This window comes from Periplaneta americana, chromosome 12 (assembly GCF_040183065.1).
Source record: "Periplaneta americana isolate PAMFEO1 chromosome 12, P.americana_PAMFEO1_priV1, whole genome shotgun sequence".
Taxonomy (NCBI): Eukaryota; Metazoa; Arthropoda; class Insecta; order Blattodea; family Blattidae; genus Periplaneta; species Periplaneta americana.
In genome coordinates this window covers 55,598,765-55,618,547 of record NC_091128.1, presented here as the reverse complement: position 1 = coordinate 55,618,547, position 19,783 = coordinate 55,598,765, and the positions used below count along the sequence as shown (strand labels likewise).

The 19,783-nt window shown below is 36.1% G+C and overlaps 1 protein-coding gene across 1 annotated transcript in view; it reads right to left on the bottom strand.

The window, feature by feature from the left end:
* The window catches only part of LOC138710456 (tryptase-2-like), a 33,412-nt gene extending 13,629 nt beyond the window's left edge, over nt 1-19,783 (bottom strand). Inside the window, exons 1-2 of the mRNA XM_069841354.1 lie at nt 19,688-19,783; nt 4,970-5,099 (exon numbers count right to left, since the gene is read on the bottom strand). The gene's annotated coding sequence lies outside the window, so the exon portion shown is untranslated. The remainder of the gene's footprint in view (nt 1-4,969; nt 5,100-19,687) is intronic.

The following is a 19,783-nucleotide window of genomic DNA, read 5'->3' as shown; positions in this document are numbered from 1 at the left end:
AACCAAATTGTTTATCTTAATTTTATCCTTGATAAGTTCCGCGAATTGTACATTTCTTCGTGCTGCTTTAAGGAAAGGGATTAAAACTCTTCTTCTACTTCCCACTTCGTAGCTCCAGTCGTTACCTATTCTGATCGTTGTGTTCCCTAGCATCCTTCTATTCTTCATAATCCTCTCCTTCGTAACCAAACTCTTAAATTTTGCTAATATTGGCCTAACTTGTTCTGAATTTTGTATTTGATTCTTTCCTACTCTAAATGTATCCTGTACTTGTCCATCGCTCACATCCATACCAAAACACTCCCCACACTCCTAATATCTTCTCATATGTATCGATAATCTGTTCTCTATCTTTTTCTTCTATCCCGAAAAATAACAAGTTTTTCCTTCTCTTTCCTCAAATTGATCCCATTTGCTTTTCAGAATTTCGTTTTCCCTTTGAATTTCTTCCATCTTCTTCCTTAGCTCTGCCATGCTTTCCTTCATTGCCATTAGGGCTTGTTTCACTGCACTGTCCTCCATTTCACTATTACGCACACTTATTCACCGGTTTATCACAGGTCAACGCCTCTGCTACACGTTACTATCCCCTGACTTGCACAAAGCGAACCGACTTCCTCTGAAACTTGCTTAAGACAGATGATTTTTTATATATTCGATTTTAGACATATGATATTTTAATATTGTTTTACCTGATGTTGCCCCTTGGAGGGTGAAAACGTTCGTACAAATGTAAATATACAAAACAGTGATATGCAACTTGGTTTTGTTTAATGTGTTAAGTCATATAGATTGAAAAAAGTTTTAATATATTGATATATGTAACAATACATTGTAAGAGCTTAGACGTGTTCATTTAACTGTATCAACTTCATCACATGTACTGTATGCAGAGATATTGCAAAGGCGTTCCTTTTCTCGTTTTGCTTACAAATATACCTAAAACAGTGGCAAATGTAGACGATTTCCATAAAGACTTTCTACGTTAGACTGTACAACTTTATGATAAAGGAGAATTGTCCATAGCCAAGAAATTAACGCTCTCACACAGTGAAAAAATAGCATACAGTGGCTCAGTTTTCTAGACTGAAAGACTATTGAAGCGATGAAGATACGGAAAACCCATGATGAACGAAAATTGGTCATGATGTACTTCCGGCAAGATTATTCTTGCGCATAAAGCACTTCATTAGGAAATCAGGCGACACTCGGCCTATACAGTATTTTGCCTTGAAAAAAAAATGGGACAAACAATATCATACAATAAAATATGTTTGTGGGACAAACAATATCATATAATAAAATATGTTTCATAAGATTCGTCCAGAAATGTTGGTTTCAAAGTATCTATGAGGAAAGTAAGATACTAATTGTTCATCACGTACATCTGCTAGAACAAATTTTATTCCTGACAGTAAATGGGTGCGTAAGTAAAAGGAGACAAGTAAATATCAGGAGGAAATTACATCAGATTAATTTTGGGAGTATTTTTGAAGAGATTTGAAAATTACTTGGAGAAAGCGATATAATTACAGTGGAACTTCCTAATAGCGAACACCGCCGGGGAAAAATTAAATGTCCGTTATCGAGATGTGTCCGCTATTTAGAAAATCGTTAGTATGTATAGAGTACATTAAAATTTCTAATACATATTCAACACTATATTTTACAGTACCGTACAGTAGACAGCGAGATTGTTTATAGTATTCATCCAGAGAGAAATTGTACCAGTAAATATTTTTTGTAAATGAAATAAACATCAGTCACTGTACCCCTTCACCTTACACAAAGAAATTTAGAAAATTGCATTCTCAGTGTATTATTTTAAAATAACATTCCTGTTTTTCAAATTTCACTAATCTGAGTTTTTCCCACATTAAACTTTGTGGCCAGTTCACGAACACTTAATTTCTCCTTCTCACTATGCTTTACAATATCCACTTTGTCTTTTAGTGACAAACGTTTACGTTTTTGTGACATTTTTAATGTGATTGTACTTCCGAACACTCAACTTGACAAACTAAGAAAGTACGGACTGCTCACGTACAGTATCACAACTAACAACTGTGCTGCTTACCTCCAATAAAGTACAAGAACGTTCAAATACAAGATAATGATTGTTGCAAAGAATTCCGTTTAATTTACAGCCGTCTTTTTCTTTTTTTCTTTCACGAAGTCCGTTATTTGGAAGTTTTAATTGTTGTTGGGAGATACATTTCAATGCCCGCGTCCGTTATTGAGAATGTCCGCTATTTGTCAGAGTTCTATCATAAGGGCCAATGTTATTTTCCAGGGGAATTTTAAAATGTCCGCTATTGAGGGGAGTCCGCTATTGGAAAGTGTCCGTTAAGAGAAGTTTCACTGTATAATGATCGATGTAGCATTATAATTTTGTTTAGGGTAAACAAGGGTGAAACGGGTCACCAGGTGAATCGGGTCAGTTTTGAAAACACCGCTCTGTAAGCCAAAGAACAAAGAATACTGGATTGTGCGCTAGCTAGCGTTGAAGTTGGGAACTTCTTCAATGCAGAAAGGCGGGAAAGCACTATAACTGTATTGTTTTCGGTGCGGTGTTTGAAGTAGAAAATTGTATTGTAACGATAAGTAGCAATATTTTATTTAATTTCTTAAATTGTAGTGTTTATTTAATCTGCGTTTTACCAGTTATTATTGTGATACTTATATGATTTAGTAATTAAGTTGAAAGTGGACTCTTAAAGGACAGGTTACCCATATGTTGAGCTTCTAAGACCAATCAGTATGGCAAACCTTACGATGAAAAATATTACTGCTCTTTGGGTGATTCGGGTCACTATTTTAAGGGTGAAAAGGGTCAGAACATCTTTAACTGATTTCATTGAAATAGGGTTTATATTTGTCCTAAATGGGGAAATACAGAAGGAAGACGCTGTCTTCATGATTGGAGGAGTATATGTAGAGGACAATAAAAGCTTATCGTGAAGTACGAAGCCAGCGCCACGCTGCGGCGCTCTTCAATGTACCACATTACTGCCTACAAAGACGTCTGGAAAATGAGGTCAACTAACAGGTAAAGAATAGGGGAGGATAAACCGTGTTCTCAGTTGACCAATAAAAGTAATTTGCAAAGAGAATACTTAGGCCTATACTTTTAGCTTGTGGGTTTGAACTGAATGTTCGATGTTCGAAAATGTGCCCATAATCATCATCATCATCATCGTCAGGAGATGAATCATTAGATGAATATGACACTGCATGTGGTTTTTGCAATGTTAAATAGAGTGATCCTGTTTCTTTAAAGCTCGGAAACTGTGTACAATGCATGGGAAAGGGGAATAAGTGATACCATGAAAATTGTGTTGGAGCTGAGAGTAAGAAGAGATTTATTTGTAGAAGATGTTCATTGAATAATTAAAACATGACATTTGTTGCTTGCGATGAAGAATTAGTATTAAATATACAAGGTGAGCCATAAGTATGTTTAGAAAACTTGTGAGCGTGCTCCGGGATAAAAAAAATAAGAACAATTCCTTATATGAAAATTTGGCGGAAATAGTGATTTTCGTTTTCATAAGCATCTGATCATATTATTGTGTTGTTTTTGTTTTGATTTTGTACCAGTGTTTGTTTGCAAACAACACAGTAACAAGACAGTAGTACATTGTTTTTTGTTTTGATTGGACTCGGTGGTCCAGTGCCTTGGCCACCCAGATCACCCGACTTCACCACATTAGATTTTTACCTCTGAGGTCACTTGAAGGCTGTCGTCTATTCAACACCAGTGAATAATGCAGAGGAGCTATTGCAACGTGTTGAAAATGCATGCCAATTGATCAGTGATGACAACATGGTGTTTGAGCGAACTCGCCAGTCGTGTGTACGTCGTGCTCAGGCATGTGAAACAATGGAGGGGGACACACTGAGCGCCTTTTGTAAACGTTAAATGACAAGTTTTTCAACATGTACTTGTGACACAACGAAAAAAGAACAAAAAGAAAGTATGACCATTTCTCCAATAAATAAGCATTTTCCGTCAAATTTTCATGTAAGGAATTGTTCTTATTTTTTATCCAGGAGCACGCTCACGCGTTTTCCAAACATACTTATGACTCCCTCTGTATAATTTGTCTGGATCTGAATCTTCGTAAGTATTTTATTGTACAAGTTTACGAATAAAAATGAAAAGTAAGAATGTTTCCATTCGCCCTTCTTGATGACCCTATTCACCCTGGCTGCTTAGGGTGAAAAGGGTCATGCAGTACTTTGTTTAATTTCTAAATATACTAAATTGTTGCAGAGTTAATTCTAATATTGACATTTAAACGTGTAGCTAAAACTTCAATCTTTCTGACGAAGTATCACACTTTAGGTTTGATGTTAAGTTATGTGAGTTATTAGAGTAAATATGAATTTTGACCCTATTCACCCTTGCTTACCCTATATAAACAAAATACCCTATATACCCACTAGAAAATGCTCTTTTATGGAGTACTGTACATTAAAGTATTAATTTCTCTCAATCAGAAACAAAATATCTGAACTTTGGCAAAGAGTGCAGCCTTTCAAAAGCAAGGAGAAAATATACAAACTGGGACCGAGTGGCCAATGAAATATGCAGAAAATTTGCAGCAAGAGGATTCCGTGAACGACAGAGGACGTTAAGAAACATTAGAACCAGTAATTATTATCCTGCAGGATGATAGTGACCAAAATGACAGTGATATTGATGATGTTGATGATAATGGCAAGATAGCGATGGTAACGAGGTTGATGGCACGCCATTGGCATTGACGCTGGATAGTAAATATAGGTACCACATCCGGTACTGCATTGCTGTGAAATATAATTTTTGGTCAGTTCAGTAGCTTCTGGAAAACACCGTTGAAATTTTCGAACACATTTTCAATTCGTTACTGGCCCTCCGAAACGTCAGGAGGTTTGGATTCCATATAAAACTATTTCATGCTCTCGTGTGCATAATGTAGCTCACCCTCCAGGGAAGCAGTGCGCTGCGGTGAGGACCCATCTCACGTGCACAGTGACTCCGCCACAGAAATGTCGAAAACCGTTTTCATTTTTGTCCCATCGCTTCAGGGACACTTCGGCAGGACTGCTCACCCCTGGTGTGAAGAGTAAATCACATTCCAAGATGAGTGCAAACACGCCAACTAAACATACTGTCCTACAAACATCATTAAACAGCAGAACTTTAAATGGCATTCTATGCACCTAAAACAATATTTTAACTGCTCTATTTATACTCTATAAAATATAAAAATAGGCAGTAATTATATGCTAAAGAATGACACTAATATACATTACTACATTTATTTAATTCACATTCTATGATTAAAAATAAATTTGTATACATTTCACATTTTGTACGAGTGCCTACACATGCATACATAAAATGAAGACACTCTTGTCTTTGTTTCAGTGTTTTCTATTCATCAATCACACTTCCATAGTTTTCTTCACAGCAGATTAATCGAAAAGTTAATGCTTTTGTTACTCAGAATTAATTTATAAGCCGAAAAAGAGCGTTCTACATCGGCTGAAGAAACGGGACAATATTTTAGATTTGGATGAGACGAACTGGTAATCCAATTTCAGTTTCGTTATTCTTTTGTTGGTGGCGGTGAATAAAGTCTTCAGTCCGGTGTTTTTCTGCACCACCATGTCCAATTTTTTTTTTTCATTCTTTCTTCAGCAGTTCCAAGTGCTCCAGAAAGCTTCTGTTTTGCTGTATTCAGTATGTCGCTCAAGTTGTTTATAGAAGAGTTTTCCATTATTTTCAAGACCTGTAATCAAGTTTGCAATGAATGCAAAATGGGATTTGGTACACACCTAGGCACTATGAACACTATAGTTATTTCAAATTATCTTGACTTCAGATACACAATGTCCATCAACCTCAAAAGTTGCTTTTTCTTTCACTTGACACCTGACAAAAATGTTAAAATATGTTTAAATGTTTGTGACATTTTATTTTGTTTTAGAAACCTCAACAAGTGTTTCAATAGTTTGCAAGTAACAGAAAACATTTAAACATAACAAATTTGTCATCCGTCAAGTAATGAGAGAATTCGATGACGAATTAATGATGCTTCAGAGGATTTAATTTTCGGCATTACACAGTACAAGTTTTCCTACCACTTAGATGTCAAAGGACGAACTGATTGTAATAGAGTAGGATATATGCAGTTTATTTTAATGAAAGATGGAATTTTAGGACTGAATAAAAATGGGTGACCTGTATTTCTGTATTGCGTACCTCATTGTTGGGCTTTACGATTGTGGAAAAAGGAAAAGCTGTTATCTGTCTTAGAATATAAGCAGTACAGGTTGTTAAAAACAGCTTACCGAAAATTATACAAAAGGTGAAAAAACTTAAAAATAAGTATTGCAAAAATAATGCAAACGTAAACAAAAATAAAAGCTAAAAAATTGGCATTAACTTCGAAATAGGCATTTTTAGGCCTACATATATCCATGAAATGCTAAATATTAAATCTAAAGCTTGCATGTATTAAGGAAGAAAAGGTTTCTTTGTCTAAATTCCGCTGTCTAATCATCATCGTCATCACCATCATTATCACCATCACGACCATGGTCACTCTATCACAACATCAACTAATCTTATCACACTTTTTCTGTTCGTTACATGTATGTATGTATGTATGTATGTATGTATGTATGTATGTATGTATGTATGTATGTATGTGTGTATGTATGTATGTATGTATGTATGCATCAGTACTACACAAGAGGAGCTTCATAACTTTGGAGAAGGCATAATCATTTTACTTCCCAAAAAAAAATCCACGTACCATTGCAATTACCGTCTCATTACTTTACTTAATACGGATTATAAACTACTGTACTGATGAAAGTTTTGGCCAATAGACTTATGGCCGGTTTGTCCAAGTATTGTTAGAAGACTTAACGACTGTTAAACCTTCAACAGTTTGTTAAATACAGTTTTTCCATTTGTTCAACACCAGTTTGGCTTAACAGATTCTTAACCGTTTGTTAACTTTAAATGTAGGATTTCAGGCCGTTAACTCATTTAACAAACAGTTAAACATGGCGGATAACACCACAGCTGTTCAGACAAAAGTTGTAAAAGTAACATGTTATGTTTCTCTTTGAGGAATGTTTAGAGTAAGGGACGGTTTCACCAAGCTTCAGTAAATCAGTCCAAATGAAACATTAACTAGTACTGAACATTTAAATATTTACACGATTACGTTTGTATGGTCGACTTGGTTGGCAAGTTGGTATAGCGCTGGCCTTCTATGCCCAAGGTTGCGGGTTCGATCCCGGGCCAGGTCGATGGCATTTAAGTGTGCTTAAATGCGACAGGCTCATGTCAGTAGATTTACCGGCATGTAAAAGAACTCCTGCGGGACAAAATTCCGGCACATCCGGCGACGCTGATATAACCTCTGCAGTTGCGAGCGTCGTTAAATAAAACATAACATTTAACGTTTGTATGTGAACTGTGTCCGTAGACTTCAAGCCTAGCGGCTATAAGTGCCTCGTCGCGCTGGTTACGTCATGGTACCCAGATGGAGTAGTCAGTAGCGTGTTGGCTTGCCATCTCAGGGCCCCGTGTTTGGTTCTCGGCGATAACTTTTTTTTTTTTAACGTAACTAATTTTTATACATGTTACCTTTCTTCATTTTTATAATTTTGTGTAGTGGAACTTATTATTTCGCAACTCTGGCTCCACTAGGAGAATTTAAAAAAGTCTTGGGAGATCAATTTTCTTCCCGAAATGAAACAAAGATAAACAAACAAATTAAAGAAAAATAAAAGAAATACACATGTGGATCTAATACATTGTCCACATGCCATCGGCGTCTATCACTACCTGGCATTTTCGGGGCATTGAGTCCACCAGATCGCGGAAATAGTTCTGGTCCTTAGCGAAATCTTCCCAGGTAACCAGAACTTGATCCCAGAATTGATCTGGATTTTGAGGTGGGATGTCTCGATATTTGTCAATCCTCTTTTTCATGCTTTTCCGTGAACCGTCTTTGAACTTTTATGGCGGTGTGCGCGGGGTGATTATCCTGCTGGAAAATTAAATTTCCATCGGAAAGAAAACTGTTATAAATTCCAAGAATCCAGCTCTTTCGCTTCTGTTTTAAAGCCAGTGCAAACATATCTTATCGCTAGCTATAATATAATTCTAATAAATGAAAGTTAATATACCAATTAAGTTTTGTTATGTTTGAATGCACATTATGTATTAATTTACTAATATTTCTTAGGTACCGGTATGTAGTTATAATAATCACTTTCATGTCTTAAAATAAAACTCAGTTGTACGTTACCTAGTTGAAATAGGCCACTTGTTTCAATTCACTAGCTACTATTAACTCTAGATTCTATGTTACTAGCTCTTCAACTATAGCCGATGTCAATAGTGCTTCAAAATACGCAGTGAGTAAATAATAAAATGTTTCAGCAGCAATTGCTTCTTTAGGACGAAATTATATATAATTTATACATGAACCTAAATTAGAGAATTTTATATGATACGGAATTCTCCTCGGGGTTTTCTGTACAGTTGACTACACACACACATTCGTGTAATTATTGTCACCTGGTGAGTCATAATGCTGAGATTTTTCTAAACAGAAATTCATATTTAGCATTATAAAATGTAACCATACATAATAATTATTATTATTATTCAATAGTGGTCAATGCAACTTTGATTTATCAATTCTCTGTACTGTATGAATCATGGCTACTGTAATAGGTTACTATTTTACACATGTTTCATGACTTACTCCATAGTACAGAATTTAAATAATAATATCAGCCAATAAGAAGTTGTCTTATATATGCAAAATCATTACCAACTGCTGTTGAGTAGTTAGAATAGTATTAACGACAGTTAAAGTTAAGTGTTGGTTATTTTAAACAAAATTATGTTGGAAAAATGGAAAATATCTTAACAAAACGTTAAAAATAAACCAGCTGTTAATTTAACATTTGTTAAGACAAATTAAACATTACTTGGAAAAACTGGCCATTAAACTGTTACTTCCACATCTGATAGAGAATGAACAAATTTACGGCATACCTGATAGAAATATTTTCTGGAATTTATCTACTTTACGAAATACCGTGAAATACTTACAAGCGCATCCCACAGAACAAGCTGCTTTACCATCCTTAGATTTTGAAAAGGCTTTCGATCGTGTTAATCACTTTTTCTTATTCATGGTCCTCGAAAAACTTAATGTGCCACATTTTTATCATATCCGTCATTCAAAAGCTTTATGCTGTTGGCAGATCAACAGTACTTTACGTCAAGTTACAGGGGAGTTCGACAAGGCTGTCCGCTTTCCATGCTATTATTTGCTCTTTCATTGGAACCATTTCTTCTCACGATACACAATCGTATGCTAGAGAGTCATGTCAATTGTTGCCCATAGGAGCAAGCGCGCCCTTTAGAGCTCAGGAGAGCGTGAGCGCTTTACAGCGGAAAGGAAAGAGACAAACGAAAGAGGTAGTATATGCCGCTTGGTCGAGCTATATACAGGGATGGCCAGCACTGATTCAATGGATAAAGGGAAGAGAACTTACTAAAACTGTATCCATGTCAATTTTTAGATTTGTCTGAAAAGTATGAGTGCATTATAAGAATGTAAGTTTTAATTTTAATGTTAATTTTTCACAAGTTTGATTTTTTTGTTCAAAAGAAATAATTTCTGAACTTTTTTTATAGAACAGTGAAATTTTCAGATATTCACCTATTCACCTATTTATTTAGTACCCTTACAGAATGTTTTCGTGAATCTAATATAGGCTACCGTAAAAACGTATTACTGAAGATAATGTATTGAAAATTTTCAAAACATTCGCTTGGAAATTGTTTGTAAGGAAATGAATTAACAGAGCAATTACTGTTACATCATAAGCAACAGATACGTTCCCATGTGCTATATATCTTCACCATATTTCGAGAAAATAATTCAATATTTTGATGATTGGAAGTTGCTCACTAATATCATCTTAAAAACATAATGTGATAAGAATTTTGTTATGGAATATTAGTTACACTTAAAACATATACAGCACCTAGGTAACTTTGTTTAGTACTGTAATATTGTTTTGATTAGTTTATTGATTACTTTTATAAGGTAAAAGTACCATCAATGTCAATTCCAACTTATCATGTCACACTCAATCTCTTTTTTTTTTTGGGATATCACTTTCTTTAAGAATGATATGTTTCATCCATTTAGTACAGAAGCCTATGTAGTTGTACTACTATGGAATTTATGTGAATATTCGTTCTTAACTCTTTATTATGTTATTAACGTTTAAAACACAACAGCAATATTAAGAAATCAGTGTTAGTACTTTTGTTTTACAGACAACATAGACTAGATAATATCAAACAGAAAGAAGACATATAAAAATAACGACATAAAATTTCACGTTCCGTTTGAGTTCGTGCATCACTGTTTTCTTAATCCAACAGGATGCTTATTCATATACACAACCCTTCCTCTTTCCATATTAGCTTGATGCCCGCGCACGACGTCAAGGTCAGAAAAATTCGCTTGCTTTGACATCACTGTGCTAGAGCTTCAACCTGAACGCCTCCATTTTACAGTTCGAACTTATGCAGATGACGTGACAGTACTACTCCAATACCCTGAAGATGAACAAATTTTGGCGAACATGGCGAGGATTCACAACTTGGCTTCTGGAGCGCATTTGAATTGCAAGAAATCATCTTTGTTGCCTTTGGGGGCTTGGCAGACCGAGTCTTCACCATCCCATTTCACAGTACGTGATGAAGTTCGGATTCTAGGAATATACTTCAAACAGACATTTGAAGAAATGCTTGCCCATAATCGTGAACTAATAAGTAACACCGTACGTCATGCCATCAATAAACACAAGATGCGCAAACTCAACTTATTTCAGAAGACTTGGCACATCAACACTTTTGTGTTATTCAAAATCTGGTACGCAGCTACCATATTGCCAATGCCTGACAAGTTTTCACAACAAGTGGCCTCTATATTTGATCAGGTCATGTATATCGAATTAGTAGATCTCAACTTCGTAATAATATGGGTAAAGGCGGTCAAAACCTAGTCGATGTAGCAATCAAAGCCCGATCGCTTTTTATACGACGGATACTGTTGTCTATGGAAAGTAGTGGGAATCGTGGATATTCAGAGATGGAGCAACCAACACGTAGATAGACCCAGCACTTCAGGTGCATATCGCTGCGTTTTCAAAGGCTTACAAGAATTCCAACAAGCAGAACTGAAGCCAGACTTTCCGCTCACTTCTAAAATTATCTATAAAGTCTAAAGCTGGGTTTACACTATATAACAAAACACGTTATATAACAAACTTTCTATGCTACATGTTTCTTTAACTTGCTATATTATGTTATATCTGTGTTGGTATCAAAATAACATTCTTGTAACAAATTATACAGGGTGTTTAAAAAATATAGGGCATAATTTCAGGTATGTATTTCCCACATGTAGACAATCAAAATAGTTCATTACAACATGTGTCTAGAAATACTTCATTTCCGAGTTATGGCCTTCACAACATTGAAATTCACCGGAACGTTTTTCTTTCCGCAGGTCGTTATCATTACAGGAGATTTTCAAAATGTTCACCTCCTGCTTGAATACAGACCTCACATCGATGTCTCATTGACCTGCGAACACGATCCCAAACTCCAGGAGTATTGCGTATGTCCTCAGAACATGCCACAATTCGATTCCGAAGGGATTCCAAATCAGGCACCGGAGACGAATAAACCAATGATTTTAAATGGCCCCACAAGTAGAAATCGAGAGGGTTCAGATCAGGTGAGCGTGGAGGCCAAGCAATTGGGCCACCTCTACCTATCCATCGATCAGGAAACCTTCGATCCAAGTACCGGCGAGCCGTACGACTGAAGTGTGCAGGAGCGCCATCATGCAAGAAGTGAATGTGTTGACGATTGATCAGTGGAGTGTTTTCCAGGAAGTTTGTGTACGCCTGCCCCGTAAGTCTGTTTACAAGTACATGGGGTCCAACTAATCGATCACCAATGATATCGGCCCACATGTTGAGGGAGAACCGCACCTGGTGATGAGATGGAACAGTTGCACGTGGGTTTTCATACGCCCATGCATGCTGATTGTGGAAATTTGTTATGCCATCTCGTGTGAACTGTGCTTCATCTGTAAGTAATACTAAGGCAGGAAAGTTCGGATTTACACCACACTGCTGCAAGAACCACTGACAGAACCTAACTCGTTCGTGCAGGGTAATCTGCTGGTGACAGGGCCTGTACATGTTGCAAATGATAAGGATACAATTGATACTCTTTCAACAGTCTCCAGACAATCGTATGAGGAGCATTGACTTGCAACGCTACCCTTCGTGTGCTGATAGAAGGAGTCATGTTCACAGCCTCCAGAATCTCCTCCTGTACTTCTGGAGTTGTAGATCTTGGTCGTCCCCTTCCCAAACCAAGAGAGGTAAATTTTCCATACTCGCACAGACGGTAATAGAGACGTACAAATGTCTTCCGATCTGGACATTGTCGTTATGGCTACCTCTCCTGGTACAAACGACGAGCCAGCGCAGCATTGCCGTCCGCCTTACCGTACATGAAGTGTATCTCTGCCAGCTCTTGATTTGAATACATGTCGCACAGTCTAACGCCTACACAACACTGAATGTAACCTTCGCCACAGAATGAACTGTCAGAGTGCCCTCTTAATGTCTCCTTTGACGGCAACGACCTGCGGAAAGAAAAACGTTCCGGTGAATTTCAATGTTGTGAAGGCCATAACTCGGAAATAAAGCATTTCCGGACACATGTTGTAATTAACTATTTTGATTGTCTACATGTGGGAAATACATACCTGAAGTCCACACCTGTGGAGTAACGGTCAGCGCGTCTGGCTGCGAAACCAGGTGGCCCGGGTTCGAATCCCGGTCGGGGCAAGTTACCTGGTTGAGGTTTTTTCCGGTGTTTTCCCTCAACCCAATACGAGCAAATGCTGGGTAACTTTCGGTGCTGGACCCCGGCCTCATTTCACCGGCATTATCACCTTCATATCATTCAGACGCTAAATAACCTAGATGTTGATACAGCGTCTTAAAATAACCCAATAAAATAAATAAAATACATACCTGAAATTATGCCCCGTATTTTTTAAACACTCTGTATAATAGATAAATGAAATAAATATCACGTTTGAAAATGGCGTCGAGGGCAAATGATGTAGTTCTTGCTGCTGCTGCTTGTTTGATTCTGGCAGGAAGTAGCAGGCCTTGTAAACGAAAATGTTGAGTGCGACCATCTTTACAAGCTATAAAACAATAAAGTAGAAGTAACCTTTTAGCACATCTTAAGAGAGATGCTAGTGATTCCTTGGCAAAAGAACTTGGATGTGATGGAAGTTTCAAAAACTTTGCCAGAATGATCAGTTCTGATTTTGAATATCTTATAAACGTAATCGGACATGAGATAAGTAAATAAAAGGCACTTCATTTCGAGATTCAATACTGGCGAGAGAAACCATTACTTTAAGATTTCTTCCAAGTGGAGATTCCTACAAAATTTTAAGCTATTTGTTCAAATTCTCCAAGCAGAGCATATCCAAGATTGTGCCGGAGTATGTAAAGCTATCACTGACTCATTTTGTCTCTTAAAAACAAGAGCATCTTGAAGTACACCCATTTTGATTTGCAGTGAGCGTTTGCTCCATATCCACTTTTCCTTTTTTTTTTAATTCTATCTGGAACTGACCAATAAGAATTCTCATTTTCTTTTCAACCTCTTGCACATTCATTTTCATATTAACACCCAATTCAGCCCATGTCAATGACTGAAGTAGCCCCACTCGTGGCTACTTCTGTCATTGACTTCTAGCATAATGTGGTGCCCACAAGTGGCGAGGAAACACGTTAAAGTACAAAGTGTCCAACATGCCCGACTGTCCAACAGACCCTAATTTACCCTATATATATATATATATATATATATATATATATATATATATATGTGTGTGTGTGTGTGTATATATATGTGTATATATGTATTATAATAGGTCTCAATTTTGTTACTACCAATTTACTACAATAAGCGTACACTAGATTTACTCATGTATCGTACAGTAATACTGAATTTATATTAAGTTTTTGTTTCATGTAATGATAAACTGCACTCTGTTGAATAAAAACAATGTGTGTTTGTTGTCGACTTTTGTTATTATGATGTCTAGACAATTTATGGATTTGTTTTCAATTTTTATGTTTAATGTAGCTTTGGGTGTATTTTGTTCATGTGTTGATGTAGGTTTTGGATCTGTCTTTTGTTTCCTTTGTATAGTATCAGTATGTCGTCTACGTATCTGTGCCAATATGTGATGTTATCTGCGTGTTTGTTGTTGTCTTTCTTTAGTATGTATGTCTGTTCTATGTGGTGTAAGAATATTTCTGCAAATATGCTGGAAATGGGTGATCCCATGGGTAGGCCTTCGGTTTGAGTGTAATATTTGTTATTGTGTGTGAAGTAATTTTGTCTTGTGACGATGTCTGTAATGTGGATGGTTTCTTTAATGTGTTCTTGTGGTATGTTGTTTTTTAGCATTTGTTATAGTATCTGTAGTGTATCTTTTATGGGGCATGTTTGTGTATAGGTTAGTTATGTCGAAAGTTGCTAATGTTGTTCTGTGTGGGATATATTTGTCTTTTATTTTATTCACTAGATCTATGTTGTTTTTTATCGTTGTTTGTTTTTCGAATCTCATGTTGTTTCTTATGATTTTGTCCATATATGTGGTTAGTTTGTGTGTTGGTGCATTTCGAAGATTGACTAATAGTCTGATGGGTATGTTTTCTTTATATATTTTCTGTAGTGCGTTTGGTTTATGTGCTTCTGGTTTGATTGGTTTTAGCTGTTGTTTCATGTTGCTCGGAACTGTGTATTTGTTTTTGTTTATTGTGTTTTTTACTATGTTGTGGTAGTGTGTATTGAGGTCTTTTTGAGTTCTGTGATGTTGTTCTCCTTGAAATATGTTTCTGTTTTATTGTGTAAGTCTTGTTTGTGTAGGTCGTAGGACATATAATATGTTTTCAAAAGTGATATAGTGTTAAAAGTTGTGTAATCAAGATGCATAGATATTAAATTAGTTATTACTAAATGAGCCGCCATGGTGGTCTCGCGGCTAGAGCACTGCATTTATAATCCGGGTTCGATCCCCGCTGTATCCCCGATTTCTATCTTGTGTTGGGCAAGCCCGTGGTCCAGGTAACACAGGGATTTTCTCCGGGAAGCTCCGGTTTCCCTGTGGCAACCCAACAAATCTCCATAATCATCTCATCGCGGGAGTAGTGTAGACCAGCCTGGGCAATGACTGTCAGTAAATTGGTCTCCATAACTGCTTCATATGGGTTAGTTACGTGAGTCAAGTACCCGCCATTGGTTAAAAAATATGTATATATACAATTACTAAATGAATTTCGCAAGTACCGTGTTTTTCCATCATACGTGCACGGATTAAATCAGTGCCACCTAAATCCAATATTCTAGTTCACACAAGCTACTTAACTGACATTTGACAATTTACCGTCAAAAGGAGAAAAAATTGGGCTTCTCATTAGAATGTAGGCCTATAAATAATTGGAAATGTTATGTTTTATTTAACGACGCTCGCAACTGCAGAGGTTATATCAGCGTCGCCGGATGTGCCGGAATTTTGTCCCGCAGGGGTTCTTTTAGATGCCATTAAATCTACTGACATGAGCCTGTCTCATTTAAGCACACTTAATGCCATCGACCTGGCCCGGGATCGAACCCGCAACCTTGGGCATAGAAGGCCAGCGCTATACCAACTCGCCAACCAGGTCGACTAAATAATTGGAAAAAGTGGGTAATTATTAGGGACCGGATTTTTATGTAATTACATATTATATTCCTTTCAACCCAACCGTATATAAATTAACAAATCTTTGCGAATCTTGTAATTATCATTAATATATTAAAATTTGATACTACATATTTTTACATATTTACCCCACATTACATATTATGGCTTGGTATTACATAAATCTACATATTTAGGGGTTTTATTCATTTTTACTTCTCCAAAAGGAAAAAAAAATTCTGCTGTAGAAGTTTACAATTTGAAATACCCAGATTTAAAAAGCCCTTTTATCTGCCCAATAAAGGATATATTTCGGGACGAAATGTAACATTCTTAGTTCCAGGAAGTAATAGAGGCACTCACCCCATACCACCCAATGTAAATATGAGTGAACAAAAGGCAACCTTTCTCATACGACTACAAATCACTCAAAAAGTAGCGTTGCCTTCATGCGGTGGAGTGGGACAAGGACGATATGATTTGTCTCGAACTATATAATTATTGTTCTGCACACGTCTTAACAAGCCGTTCTCATGCATATTGCTTGAGGTGACCCACCCTCTTCGTAATCCTTCCAGGGAAAACCCGTGTCAAATCTGGCATGAGCCGCAATAAAGTAGCCGACTTTTGAAAAGAAGCTGAAGTAAAGGAACAAACTGGAAAGATGTTGAGACATTAAAATAAATAGCTTTTCAGGTTATTGCTTGACCTCTTTACTTTAAAGTTAGTAGACCTATACGGAAATGGGACTTTCCAAGCAATTAGAAAGTATGATTCTCGGCTGGAATAATCCTACCCTTCTGAATGAGAAGAAATGTCACTTTTCAAACAACAGTTTGTAAATACCTATGGTTTTAGGTTTCAGTAGGTATTTTGTTTCTTACATGGAGCAGCTAAAATGCATGTGTCCCACATCTCCTCTTATTTTCTCCTAATCTAGTAAAACGAAACAGTGCTTGCAGTACTGTTGTATCATTCATTTCACTCAGTTCTCTAGTTTTAGTACTTACAGTATAAAGTGCGAGTGAGTTTATCTACTGCTTTTAACTAACTAAAATGGCCCCTGTATCTCCAACCCTAACGACAAATATAAAATCATGCATTGCGATGGACGAAGCTTTCACTACAGATGGAAAAATAGTAATGTGTCAAGTGTGCGGTAAAAAAAAAGTCGGGTGATCTATGAAATCACAACTGGAGAGTCTTACTTATCCTATACCTTCCAGATATTGATATTAAATATTTTCATAATTTTACATATTTTGGTACATATTCAACTTATTTTTCTTACATAAATATGTACATATTTCACACCTTGATATTACATAAAAATCCGGTCCCTAGTAATCATCCACGTCAAGAAAATATTCCGAATCCAGTGAGTTAGTAGACATTAAGGTAGGCACGAAAGAAAATTCACTCACGAAATTGTGTATTTTTCTTCACTTCCTCAGTGAATCATGATGGAAAATTTAAGATTAACGCAAAGCGCACTAGGTTAACTAGGTCTAGGTCACAACTTATTTTCGTGTCATTTTTATCTTCTCTCCTGAAAGACTAAGCACTATTTACTCTCCTACTCTGTCGCCTGTAATGTCGAGGATTCCGCTCACATTTTGTTTACAACTTTTAAGTAGCATAGTTTCGATTGAAGGCATAGGACTAAGGCCTCAAATAAGAATCATTAATTTCCATAAAGTAGGTACTCACGTTGATATTCCATCTAAGCATACATAATTATATTAGATGGTGTCATCTTACGTAATAACTCTTATAAAAATTAAATTCGTTAGAGCTCACTTCGAGTAAATAGACATTTTATTACTTTTCCACAAAAAGTTTAATTTACTTTTATCAGTAAATATTGTACTTCATATTAATCGTTCCCATTCGTATTGACTCACAGATCCTATGATAAACAATACCGCTATACACAGACAGAAGGACAGACGAATACAGAAATAGGAAAACGGTATAATAAAAACCATTTTTTTTTTCGGAATCCAGAATACATCACGTACATTCGCTAGACCTACATGTTTTGCTTAACGGTAAAGTAAGATTATGAAAAAAAGAGTATATATATATATATAATCTTTTTTCATAATCTTATATATATATATATATATATATATATATATATATATATATATATATATATATATATATATACAGGTGATTCACGAGGATTTACGGCCACTTACGGACCTTATTTCTGAAGAAAATCTAAGCAAAGAATTTCATATAAACATGTGTCCTAATCTCAATATTTTCAGAGTTACACTAATTTGAAGTTGTTTGTAAAATAACTTTTTTCTTTAGTTTTAAGGGTAAAAGAATATTACAGATAGAGAATGAACTATTCAGAAGTATTATTTCTTTAATTGGCTAGTGTTCTGAAGCTAAAAATGTGTTGTCACTTGCTTTGTACAGATTTTATTTTTCAATTTTTAACTAAAAATGACATTATTCTTACGCATTGATAAAAAAAATGGTTACAAATCATACGACTTTAGGAACTTGATTCTTTACAGTTTAATTATGCATCGTAATGTACAGTCTTGAAGAATTTACAAGAGTGGTGTGATTTGTAACAATTGTTGTGATAAATGCGTAAAAAAATGTAATTTTGCAGTTAAAAATCGAAAAAAAAAATCTGTACGAAGCAATTATGGAATTCGCAACACATATTTAGCTTCAGAATACTAATTAATTAAAGAAATGATACTTCTGAATAGTTCATTCTTTATCTGTAATATTCTTTTACCCTTAAAACTCAAGAATAATGGTATTTTACAAACAACTTCAAATTAGCATAACTCTGAAAATATTGAAATTAGGACAAATGTTTATGTGACTTTTTTGTTCAAAATGTCTTTGGAAATAAGCTCCGTAAGTGGCGGTAAATTCTTCGGTATGGCATAGTTGCGCCCCGTGGTCAATTGGGAGGCCTAGGCATGGCATAGTTGCACCCCGAAGAAATCAGGCAGCAGAATGGACATGGCATAGTTGCGCCCCGAAGAAATCAGGCAGCAAAACGGGCATGGCATAATTGTGACCCGATGGACATAGTACACACGAAAGTGATTGTCATAAAATAAATAAATTACAATATTACAGTGGTAGCTGTATTGAAATCAAGTAGCATAATGGAGTGCGTAGTACACACGGAAGTGATTGTCATAAAACAAATAAGTTACTTAAAAATATTACAGTGGTAAATTAACCTCATTATGCGCCACAGTCGGTGTGAAAATCACTAATAAAATGTCAAGATTGCTAAGGCCCCATATTCCAACGACTCACTCATTTGAATATGTCAGTTAATAAAGTACTGCCAAATTCATAGTGTTCATTTTTACGGTAGGCTGTCCATAATCATTGTATGAACAGTAGAAAAACAGTTAATAAAGTATTACCAACTTCATGGTGTTCATTTTAACGGTATCGATAATGAATATTAAATCGAATAAGAAATCAAGAAGGTTGGTTGATTACGAGGCTCGAGTTCCCGTACTGTCTTTTTCTCTACCTATTTCATCGGGGCGCAACTATGCCATGCCCCTTTTCTCTACCTGATGGGAACGGGGAGCAACTATGCCCGCAAAACAGGGACAATTTTTTGTCTGCTGCATCTTACCTGACCGTGGGGCGCAACCATGCCCTTCCCAAATCCTTGTGAACCACCCTGTTCCCTTTTCATTTATTTATTTTTTCTACGTAGGAATAATATTTCTAAGAAACAATATTTAGATAAAATACGAAAGTGAAGTTGAAGTAACCTGGTGATAAAGGCCGTCCGTTGATAATTCTCCTATGTCGTTGGAGTCGCACTGGACCACCGAGCACGGAGCATATAATAAGAAACGCCCAACACA